The sequence below is a fragment of the Triturus cristatus genome, chromosome 6, assembly GCF_964204655.1.
Source record: "Triturus cristatus chromosome 6, aTriCri1.1, whole genome shotgun sequence".
NCBI classification, from domain to species: Eukaryota; Metazoa; Chordata; class Amphibia; order Caudata; family Salamandridae; genus Triturus; species Triturus cristatus.
In genome coordinates this window covers 571,922,673-571,936,044 of record NC_140589.1, presented here as the reverse complement: position 1 = coordinate 571,936,044, position 13,372 = coordinate 571,922,673, and positions in this window count along the sequence as shown.

Here is a 13,372-nt window from a genome sequence, read left to right as displayed (position 1 = left end):
ATTCGCGCATCTTCGCATCGTACTTCGTCGTCCGGACCCGTGTACTGATCGGTCGAAAAAGAAGCATCGGAATCGGATCTGCTACGGCCGAACACAATTCGGTGCCCTTCTGACCGAGATCGGAATCGACCCCTAAACTACCAAAACAACACCAAACTACCCAAAAAATTAACATTTAGCAGTTTAACAAGTCTATCTATACTACTACTACCGTCCCCCTGCCCTAAAGTAAATGAAATCAAACTTACCATAAGCGACAAAACGCAGCTCCCAACCACGAGGTTCTGTCCTCCAAAATGACGTAAAAACAAAATGATAGACAAAAAGTGAGCAAATGTGGAAAAAATTGCAGTGTAATAAAAATGAACAAAAGATTACGTCCCCATAGACAACAATAGAGAAATAATAAAAAAATCCCCAAAGTTAGATATCGATTTTTTCATTTTGAAAAAATATATAAAAATATACAAAAAATTTACAAAAATGGTAAAAAGTATATAAAATATTACATTAACACAAAACATAGAATATATCATATTTAATATATATTAAAATGTATATTTCTTTGATGTATTTAATTTCAACATATACAATTATGTTTATTTACATATTTTTATTTATCAAATCATAAGAAATAGTATGGAAGCACTTGACACATTGAAAAAAAATCATCAAGCACATTCAAACAAAACAAGACCTCCAAATTTACAGAGTTCACAAATTCCAAATTGAAGAAATATTTCTTAAATCAATTTGAAAAAGGATAGTATTGCTTTTTCATTAGTGGGATAACTGATTTTTTTTTTTTTTAAATTTTTTATTTTCAACAAATGGGGCACAAACTTTACACCAAATTACATAAATAAAAAGTACCAGCAGGAGAGCATAATTAAATAACTAATAAGCAGACAAAATAACCAATATTATATCAAAGCAGGAGGAAGCATCACAACATAACAACAATCTATACCTCAAAATAAAATTATACCATAACCCTGAGAATTTAAAACAGAAGCCCCCATATTGCATCTAGCTTTATCACAGAATGTATACCCCTTGCCTTAGCTAAAGCTTTCTCCATCTCGTACATTTCCTTAACCAGCAGCCACCTAACGTTTATAGAGGGCAGTTTTGAAGAGATCCATGCACGGGCTATTGCCAATCTAGCAGCAACTAGCAATATTGAAGCTAACCGAGTAAGTCTACAATCCACTATCTTACAACCCATCATAATTTCTGTAACCGTTATTGATGCCATTATCCCCAGCCTCTGAGAGAATACTTGGCCGACCAGCTGCCAATATGTCTCTAATTTGGGGCAGGTTGCAAACATGTGCGTAATGTTCGCAGCATATAGATCGCATCCAGGGCATTTAGTCCTATCGCTGCCCGAGCCAATCCTGACTCATTTAGATATTTTTTCTGGTGTGTAATATAACAAATATATAGTGCGAAATTGCTGCAATCGCAGATTGACGGAATGCACTGATTTAGCTATAGTGTTCAATGCTTGTTCTAGAGTAATAGAAGGAACCTCTGTCTCCAGCACCTTGCTCCAGCGCCCCACCAAACTTTCAGAATCATTTAACCTAGAATTCTACATACATTTGACTCATTACAGATTTTGTTTTCGCACTATACATCAAATAATCCCTAATCTGTAGGTATTTTAAAAACATATAATCAGGCAATTTGTACTGCATCTGCAAGTTATTAAAGGAAACAAAACCATTGTAATCGTAAAGATCTCCTAGACATGTGACCCGATATCTAATCCAACGTTTGCTAACAGCATCATGAAAAACATCTGGAAATATCGGATTGTCCCATAAGGGAAGTTTATCATGGTAAAATGACAGATTGCATCTAATAGAAATAGCACGCCAGATAAACGTGCTGTCCCTTATAGTCTTAAACTTAAATCTCTTGAAATAGTTTGCATTGTTGGTCCTGTATAAATACATATTACTATCCTCACCAAGTATAAATTGATGGAAAAAGTTTTTATACTCATGCTTTAAGAGGCTGTGAAAACGGGCAGCGAAAGCAGCCCAAAAGTACTTTTTAAAATCAGGAAAATTAAGTCCTCCTTGTTCATATGGAAGCTTTAACAAATCGATAGCTCGCCTAGCTTTTTTGTATTCCGATATATAATGCTTTCCAGATCTCCCTCCAATTTCTTTAAAAACGAGTTTGGAACCTGCAAAGGGATAGATCTAAATAAATACAAAAATGTGGGCAAAATCTTCATCTTTATAATATTGGAATGCCCTGTTATACCTATCAGAAGTTTATGCCACTTTCCTGAGTATGTAAACTGTGTCTTTCAATAGAGATTCATAATTCTGAACAAATATCTTGTCTATCTGTGCAGACAGCCTCACCCCCAGATAAGTAGCTACAAAGCAAGCACGAAAAATTGTATTTTCTGGTTTGAAATTAAGTAATATTTGTGTTTTTTTAATATGTAGTTTATATCCTGAAATAGAACCAAACTTAGCAGCTTCTTCCTCAATAGTCTTAATAGCTTTAATTGGTTCAGTTGTAAAAACCGCTATATCATCTGTATAAGCGATGACCTTAAGTGGTACATCGCTTGATACTAATGGCATGATTCGAAGGTCAAACTGCAGGGCACATGTAAACGGCTCAATATATAAAGCAAATAATAAAGGGGAAAGGGGACACCCCTGTCTTGTACCAGAATGAATCGAAAAAATTGTTGACTGGAAACCTGAGTATGATAATTTGGCTTGAGGTTTATCGAATAGAACTTGTATCCACTGCTTCAATTGGCCTTTAAACCCGAACTTATCGAGTATGACCCATAAAAAATCCCATCCCAATCTATCGAAAGCCTTCTCGGCTTCTAAGAGAATCATACTTAGAGGGATTACCCTCCTTTCAGCGTATCAAATGCCCCTACTGCGGTATTAACATGACCTGAGGTACCCCTACCTTGGATAAACCCATGTTGATGACGAGACACCAACCCAGGAAAAGATGGTGAGAGACGATTCGCCAAGGTCTTTGCAAAGATCTTAGAATCTACATTAATCAACAAAATTGGCCGATAGGAGCCACATTCATAAGCAGGCTTGCCCTTTTTAAAAAAATCATTTGTGTCATGTTCCAGGTCTCTGGTGTCTTTCCCGCAACTCCTATACTTTGCATGACCATTCTAAACAATGGAGTCTGTATATCTTTGAAGATTTTGTAAAATTCAATAGGTATAGAATCTTCTCCAGCTGCCTTTCCAGGTGGCAGAGAAGATATTGCCAAGTCTATTTCCTCCATCGTAATATCCCTCCTCTCCAGTGAGACTGATGTTTTGCCACTCACTGTTGAAACGACTCTGCCCTGAAGGTATCGCGGCATCTCCTCCACTCCAGGGTCTATAGTTGGCATATATAACTCCTTATAAAACAGGGAAAATTGTTCTAGAATATCTTGTGGCTGTGAGTACATAGTATTGTTTTCTCCTCTTATATTCCTTATTTGAGTTTTAGCTCTATCCTCTGCTACTTTGTAAGCCAGAACTTTACCTATTTGTTCTCCATATTCATATTGCATCACACAATGTTTGTGGTATCTAGCAGTGTTTCTTTCCCTAAATGTCTTCCTTATAGCTAGCCTAGCATCCATCAAGGAAAGAAGCAGCTGTTCTTGATCATTTGTACCTGTACGAATTGCTGCTGAGTGTAATTCTTCAACTCTTCGGACTACTTGAATAGCCTCCTTACTCGCCTTTGCCCAGACTTTATTCTGTTGCCATATAAATTGTTGAGTTATACCTCTTACAACGGCTTTCATAGTATCCCAAACCATAATTGAGGGGGCGGTACCAATATCCTCCTTGAGAAATAATTTGAGCTGATTCCTAGTGTCATCCAAATACCCCCTATCTGAAAGAAGGTATCTAGGAAAAGAAAAAGGTCTAAGTATCCTACCTTCAGATTCTCAACCAAACGACAATAATAAAGGATTGTGATCGGAAGTAACTTATGGACATATTTCTATATCTGATGATGCCATTATATAATCCGATACCCATACCATATCTATTCTAGAATACAATTTATGTGGAGCAGAATAGTACGTATAGCCTGGTATGGTTGGTTTTAGGTACCTCCATGTATCTCTGATAGATTGCAGCCGTCACAGTTCTATGATGGCTGCACGAGTCTTCCACATTCTATGAATAGCTCCTTGTCTAGTTGTATCTATATTATAATCCATAACGCAATTAAAATCTCCTATTTGTCCAGTATGTGACACTGACATTCCTGAATGTTTCTTCAACGTTCACAGTGAAATATTCCTGTGGGAACAGAATATCAGCTATTGCTGTAGATGATTACTTTTCAGGAAACTGACGGAGGTGCTGTCCCTACCTGCTGGCTGATTCTGAGGGCTGGCGGATCCTTGCTGTTGTGTGACTCTCCTCCCCTCCGCCGTTGTGGTGGTGTGAGCGGCGATTACAGTGAGGAGGGTCCAGCAAAACTACATTTCCCAGACTCCTTTGCCATTCGCCACGGATACCGGAAGCGGCATTTCGCGCCCGAACGCGCTTTTAAAATAACACCGCCCTCGGCAGAGCGGGTTCTCTGAACGATTGCAGGAAACTGACGGAGGTGCTGTCCCTACCTGCTGGCTGATTCTGAGGGCTGGCGGATCCTTGCTGCTGTGTGACTCTCCTCCTCTCCGCCGTTGTGGTGGTGTGAGCGGCGATTACAGTGAGGAGGGTCCAGCAAAACTACATTTCCCAGACTCCTTTGCCATTCGCCACAGATACCGGAAGCGGCATTTCGCGCCCGAACGCGCTTTAAAAATAACATCGCCCCCCGCATTGCGGGACCGCGCGCGGGCGGCGCCGGGAGAAGCCCGGGACAAGGGCGGGACCGTCTGTGGCCGTCCGGGGCCGATTGAGGCCGGGCTGGGCCACATCTCTTGGTTCAATCAATCATATCCTTATCTTAATACTGCCCTTGATGTTTGACTATTGTAATCATCCTTTTTGTACTGGTGGTATCATATATACTCATTGTATGAGGTTTTCCTATTAAGGTAGATATTGTTGCACCGGGACTAATATTCAATATGGGGAAGCGTAAGGTCCTTCATGGCCATGCTGATATAAGGCAAAATAATACCTCATTACCAACATTGACAGCAATTGATCTTATGCTTCAAAAAACAATTGGGGTGGTCGCATCTGCTATTGAAAGCACCGAAAGGCGTCTTTCACTTCCTGCAGGTCTGCCCCCCCACCTGTCTGTTAATAATGCATCTATCTATACTACACTGTCCCAGGATTCTTTAATAGTACCATCGTTTATTGGTCTCCCAGTAATAAGAACACAACAAGAATTAGGGGATATAGTAACACCCCAGCAACAGCTAGCTGGAGACGTTGTGTCTACACAATCTAGACTCTCCTTGTCCCCGGCCATATTTTCCACAATGATTCGCCTGCGATCCCACCTATGCACGAGGACCCTGCAGTACAGATGGGGCTGGATCTACCCTTAAGTCCATGTTCTACTACGGGCTCAGTGCATAGTATTAGTAGTGATGTCCCGCAAATGACAACTAGAGGCCAGAAGGCGAAGAGCAAGCAAAAACATTGCAATAAGGAAGGGCCGCAAACAATAATTGCTAAAAGAAAGAGACCTAATAAATCTTGTAAAGTTGTTAGCGAAACTAAGATTGATCAAGATAAAAGAAAAAAGGAAAATAACAAATCTTTAGCTGCCCCTTCTAATAGCTGTATGAATGACCTGTTATTAGGGGAGAGCTTTTGGGGGAAAATGGAGGGCATGTTATCTACCTTAATTGCACCTCTTTTGACAAAATTAACAAACATTGAATCGAGGGTCAATAATATGGAAACTTATGTGGTGGGAAATTCAAATGTTTCACCGGCAAATGTACTCTCTACTTTACCGCCTGTTGCACCCCAATTATCCTCGTTAGACGCTCATAGCAACCCTGCGAAAACATCAGAGATGTCTAATGGTGGTGCGCAGAAGGAGGTCATTGGCACAAGTGACACTACTCCAGATGGAACAAACATCGTAGGACCCCCAAATTTAGCTCATAATATAGATTCAACTATTGTAAGATCTGCTGCAGCTATCAGAGAGAAAAATTCTTCATCTAGCCTACCCACGTTGAATCTACCTCCTGAGGCTCGACCCTATACTGTGGTGCTAGCAAATGTCCCATCTCTCCCTCCAAATGCTCTCGAACATTGGTCAACTTTGAGAAATAAGGCCCTTCATTATTTGTCTATTAAATTTGGGTCGAATACCGCTCTCTTTACAAACTTCAAGATGGTTAGAAGAGTCCGCTGGCTTGGTTCGTCAGCTAAATCTTTGAGAGGAGACTGTGTGATTGTATCGTTCCGGTCCCCCTTGCTGGTTGCCCATATACTTGAAAAATGCTATACTGGCCACTTAGCTGCTGATTATGTCAATATTGTCCCCCTTGACTTTTTCTATCCCCCATTACAATGGGAAAGGCTGCGGGGTCATGGTCCTCAACTTTATAACCAGGGGTACCCCGAAGGGGAGAGATATAATATATCAAAATTTAATCACTTTGACATTTTAAGTGGACTAGATAACAACGATTGACAGCAAACTCATTCTTCCCAAAATACCTTAACTATTACGACAGAGCCTAGGTGTGATCCTATGGACAATAATAAGGAAGAACTGGGGGCAGTTTGTTGTTCATTAGAGTCTGAGGGCAATGTAGGAAGGTTGGGGGCATTGGATGTGGGACTTGCGGAGAGAAATGAGAGTGGCCTCATATCTGGCAGATCCCACTCTGGTACGGCCTGTGTGCCCCCCCCAGGATCCCTACCTTGCAGAATTTGTTCTTGGAACATTGCTGGCGTTAAATCTAAAATCGGTAACCCACTCTGGCAAGACTTCATTAAATTACAAGATCTTATTTGCTTGCAAGAAACATGGAGTAAGGACCCGGTACATCTAAATGGGTTCAAAACATTTCCTACTCCAGCTGTGGGTACCCTCCATGGTAGGGCCAAGGGGGTTTGACGACTTATATATCTAATAAATTACATATTACAAAGATTATAGAGGCAGTCAGAGACTGCTACTTTCAGGCTTTGATAATAGTCTTGGACTTATCCACTCCGATTATTTTACTCAACTTATATAATAATATCCCCCCCAGGGAAGTTATTACTGTTTGTAAGAAGTTGGCTAAGGTAATCTCCTCACAGGAAATTTTTTTTGGACCTAATATGCTTATACTCCTTCTGGGAGATTTTAATTGCACTTTATGCAATATGATGGCAGATAATAGATGTGGTATAGGTAGAGATGATGACGGCCTGAGTTTGTCTCATTTTAATCATTCTAATTTGGGAGATCATTTGAATGAACTCATTGGTCAATTTGATTTGGGTTTTATAAACGAGGTTTGCCCAATACCACTTCCTCTTCCAGCAACTTTTAACGGGCGAGGTTGTACTTCTACGATTGATTTCGCACTCATTACAAATAGGCATGCCCGTGCTATTGTCACCTTTGAGGTATCTGACATCGCACTAAGCGATCATTTTCCACTCTGCTTTTCCATTTTTATTCCAAAGAGGTTTGCCCCAAAAAACGGCATGGATAAAGATATATTATGGGAAAACATTGCCATTGGTTCCACCAATGGCTATACACTCAAATGGGATAAGGTGGATCAAATTAGTATGTTTAAAAAAGTATTCGCTAATTGTGCTCTTGATTTCTCAACATGCCTAACAAAGGATGCTGCTCCAGATAATATATTAGTATCCTTTCTGTCAATTTGTAATGAGATTAGATCTTCCTTAACGAGACATCGTAGACTTAATAAAGTACAGAGGGGCGGCTGGTTTAATTCTGGGTGCACCAAAGCGTACTCTCTTTTAAAGAAGGCACTACATAAACAACCCAGGTGTTTAGATGATGTAAGCAAATCTAGGACACAGTATAAACTTGCTGTTAAAGAGAGGAAAGAGGAGGTAAGAAAGGAATCCTGGGAGGCGTTGCACCAGGCGTCGCTATGCAACGATAGTGCAAGCTTTTGGAAGATCATTAGAAACCCCCTATTTAGAGAAGAGTCATATCCCACCCTTGAAATAGCAATCTCTGAGGACGAATGGATGGATCACTTTTCAAAAGTGTATGAGGGGGATAAAATGTATTCCACCTCTTGTAATCCCTCTGATTATCCATCCCTGAGAAATATGCAGTTCTCTCTTGCCGAGGTTGAAAAGGCGATTCATGCAAGCAAGGGCGGGAAGGCCCCTGGTACAGCAAAAGAAAATAATAGTCCATGAATGAGCAAATGGTTTCCATCATTTGTACATCAATAACAACATGTAACATCCCTCCCGCCCACTCCCACGAATTCTGACAGAGGCCCATATTGTTTTGGTGATAAAAGAGCACATTGAACCACAAATAAAGATGATATCAGGGATGGACGCAATGACTATCCCCAATCTCAATCCACCTCTTCTCCCCCCAGCAGTCTCTAAGGAATAGTATGATATCCATTTTCCCCAGGCTTTATGGAACTTTTGGGGGCAGCCTCTGCCGATATATGTCGTTTTATCAGCCAACAAGTGCATATCCATTCTTCTATTCCACTTATATAAAGTGGGGTATTCCACAGTTCTCCAGTGGCTCCCAACATCCCTCTTCCCCACCACAAGGTTGAGACCAAAAAACACAATTGATGGGCCCGAGGCAGGTCAACATTATTAGGGATTCCCAAAAGGAGGAACTTCGGGTCTAGGGGAAGGGGTAGCTAGAACATGGCACCGAGTTCTCCAATTATAGCACTCCAATAAGATTGTATGTGGGGACAGCTCCAGATGGTATGGAAAAAGGAGCCCACAGGGTCATTACATGTCAAGCAGCATGGATGGGGCGTTTTCCCATGGCATGGAGGCAGCTCCTATCGTAGTAGACACAATGAAGTATCCTGAACTGAACCAGTCAGAGCTGCACATTTATTGCCACTTCCCTGGGATGCATTAGGGCCACTTCCCAATCAATATCCTCCATGTCTCCCACATCAGTATCCCACTTTTCCTGCAAGCCATTTAGGGAATCTGGTTTATAGTTATAAGGGTGCTCTAGGTAGAGAAAATTGCACCCGTCTCAGGAAACTCCAACTGCCACTCATCCAAGGGCTCCTTGAGCTCGCCGTATGTAGCGGAGGGCCTCCCTATCTCTGAAATGCAGTTCACCCACCATGAAAAGGCGGATGGGGATGGACTTTGGGGCCCCCGTGGTCCCCTGTTTCCCAGGGCACTGTGGTTTTGAGTTTGGGAGGCACCTGTGGTACCCTCCTACATTTCCCTGCACCATGTGGCAGGCACCACATGGTGCCTGCCACGTAGTGCAGGGAAAAGCAAAACCTGCCTTTTTTCCATTGTGGCTGGTGCTGCAGCTAGCAGCACCCGCCGCATTTGCAAAAATGCCTTTTGCAGCAGCCGTATTGTCGGCCGCATTGTAATTTGATATGTGGGACTGCCACCTTATAGGCGGGCGGTCCCCATCCCGGGACGATGGCGGAAGGACAGAAGTCCATCTGCCATCATAATCAGGCCCTTAGTAAGCAAACAAAAACAATGTACGAATACCGACAGCACAAAACTAGACTCTACCCAAACTCTACCCAAACACCAAAGGATACCTAGACACAATATCCAAATCTATACTTTAAACATAAGAGAAAACCAAACACAATACAGCATCTAAAAATTACAAAACAAGTAAACAACATATTTTGACTCTTTTTAAAATAAAATTATAATTATGTCATTTAAAAATTAAAAATGTGCATACAAATATATGACATAATATAATTTTTAAAATAAAAAAGAAATAAGCAAACAAAATATTAACAAAAAACATTTTCCACCCATAATAATTAAAAATAACTTACAGTTTTGTTGCAGTAGATGGTCCTCAAAAATGAACAAATCCACAGTATTTAAAACGAAATCTGAATCCATTAAAAAAGGAATGCCCCAAAAAATGTAAAAATATAACTGTAGAGTAAAGGCTCCAACGACAAAATCCTCTCAACAACAAATCCCTCAAAAACCCGAAAATGTGTTAAAAGAAATAAACAGCTCCAGCAAACCCGAAATATAAAAGAAAATGTAAAAGGGTATTTGTTTCAAAGAAAAAAAATGCATTTTCCTTTTCTTAAAAAAAAACGCATCTTCAGCACCATAGCTTATCGAAACAGTAAACGTGCAAAAAAAAAAATCACAACACCCTCCCAAATTAACACATACAAACCCACACACATTAATTAACATAACATAATTAAACATCACATAACTAAACCTATGTAACACTCTACTACTCTTCAAAGCTACGTCAAACACATCAAACACTAATGTGCCGATTCCCATCCGGGTCGGAAAGCACTCCAACCGAGTCGGATCTGGAGTTTTTTCCGACCAAGCCAGACCCCTACAGTCCAACCAAGCGAGTATGATGCGCACGTATGCTGTTGGACTCGGTTCGGTCGGACTCCCATAGAAGTCAATGGGAGCCAGTTGCACGATGCGTACATGCGCTCCCATTAACTGAATGGGTACGTCTCAAACAAGTGCATCCCCTACAGTCGGTATGCGGCGGTGCAATCCGCTCCATACATGCCTGTGTGGGGGAGACCCAAGGGTCTCCCCCTGTGTGCGAGTCGTACATCTGCGGGTGTCGGGGGGTCTGACGTGGACCCCCGAATTCTGACTTTTGTAAGCCGGACGCTCCGACTCAGTCGAGCTGTCCGATTCAAGCATCGTACTCATTTGGTCGAGATTCGTCTTCATTGCGCACGTCGGTTTGCGTGCGACCGAGTCTGACAGATCAGGTCGGAGCCGGGAACGAGACGGTCGGAGAATTCGCGCATCTTCGCATCGTACTTCGTCGTCCGGACCCGTGTACTGATCGGTCGAAAAAGAAGCATCGGAATCGGATCTGCTACGGCCGAACACAATTCGGTGCCCTTCTGACCGAGATCGGAATCGACCCCTAAACTACCAAAACAACACCAAACTACCCAAAAAATTAACATTTAGCAGTTTAACAAGTCTATCTATACTACTACTACCGTCCCCCTGCCCTAAAGTAAATGAAATCAAACTTACCATAAGCGACAAAACGCAGCTCCCAACCACGAGGTTCTGTCCTCCAAAATGACGTAAAAACAAAATGATAGACAAAAAGTGAGCAAATGTGGAAAAAATTGCAGTGTAATAAAAATGAACAAAAGATTACGTCCCCATAGACAACAATAGAGAAATAATAAAAAAATCCCCAAAGTTAGATATCGATTTTTTCATTTTGAAAAAATATATAAAAATATACAAAAAATTTACAAAAATGGTAAAAAGTATATAAAATATTACATTAACACAAAACATAGAATATATCATATTTAATATATATTAAAATGTATATTTCTTTGATGTATTTAATTTCAACATATACAATTATGTTTATTTACATATTTTTATTTATCAAATCATAAGAAATAGTATGGAAGCACTTGACACATTGAAAAAAAATCATCAAGCACATTCAAACAAAACAAGACCTCCAAATTTACAGAGTTCACAAATTCCAAATTGAAGAAATATTTCTTAAATCAATTTGAAAAAGGATAGTATTGCTTTTTCATTAGTGGGATAACTGATTTTTTTTTTTTTTAAATTTTTTATTTTCAACAAATGGGGCACAAACTTTACACCAAATTACATAAATAAAAAGTACCAGCAGGAGAGCATAATTAAATAACTAATAAGCAGACAAAATAACCAATATTATATCAAAGCAGGAGGAAGCATCACAACATAACAACAATCTATACCTCAAAATAAAATTATACCATAACCCTGAGAATTTAAAACAGAAGCCCCCTTATTGCATCTAGCTTTATCACAGAATGTATACCCCTTGCCTTAGCTAAAGCTTTCTCCATCTCGTACATTTCCTTAACCAGCAGCCACCTAACGTTTATAGAGGGCAGTTTTGAAGAGATCCATGCACGGGCTATTGCCAATCTAGCAGCAACTAGCAATATTGAAGCTAACCGAGTAAGTCTACAATCCACTATCTTACAACCCATCATAATTTCTGTAACCGTTATTGATGCCATTATCCCCAGCCTCTGAGAGAATACTTGGCCGACCAGCTGCCAATATGTCTCTAATTTGGGGCAGGTTGCAAACATGTGCGTAATGTTCGCAGCATATAGATCGCATCCAGGGCATTTAGTCCTATCGCTGCCCGAGCCAATCCTGACTCATTTAGATATTTTTTCTGGTGTGTAATATAACAAATATATAGTGCGAAATTGCTGCAATCGCAGATTGACGGAATGCACTGATTTAGCTATAGTGTTCAATGCTTGTTCTAGAGTAATAGAAGGAACCTCTGTCTCCAGCACCTTGCTCCAGCGCCCCACCAAACTTTCAGAATCATTTAACCTAGAATTCTACATACATTTGACTCATTACAGATTTTGTTTTCGCACTATACATCAAATAATCCCTAATCTGTAGGTATTTTAAAAACATATAATCAGGCAATTTGTACTGCATCTGCAAGTTATTAAAGGAAACAAAACCATTGTAATCGTAAAGATCTCCTAGACATGTGACCCGATATCTAATCCAACGTTTGCTAACAGCATCATGAAAAACATCTGGAAATATCGGATTGTCCCATAAGGGAAGTTTATCATGGTAAAATGACAGATTGCATCTAATAGAAATAGCACGCCAGATAAACGTGCTGTCCCTTATAGTCTTAAACTTAAATCTCTTGAAATAGTTTGCATTGTTGGTCCTGTATAAATACATATTACTATCCTCACCAAGTATAAATTGATGGAAAAAGTTTTTATACTCATGCTTTAAGAGGCTGTGAAAACGGGCAGCGAAAGCAGCCCAAAAGTACTTTTTAAAATCAGGAAAATTAAGTCCTCCTTGTTCATATGGAAGCTTTAACAAATCGATAGCTCGCCTAGCTTTTTTGTATTCCGATATATAATGCTTTCCAGATCTCCCTCCAATTTCTTTAAAAACGAGTTTGGAACCTGCAAAGGGATAGATCTAAATAAATACAAAAATGTGGGCAAAATCTTCATCTTTATAATATTGGAATGCCCTGTTATACCTATCAGAAGTTTATGCCACTTTCCTGAGTATGTAAACTGTGTCTTTCAATAGAGATTCATAATTCTGAACAAATATCTTGTCTATCTGTGCAGACAGCCTCACCCCCAGATAAGTAGCTACAAAGCAAGCACGAAAAATTGTATTTTCTGGTTTGAA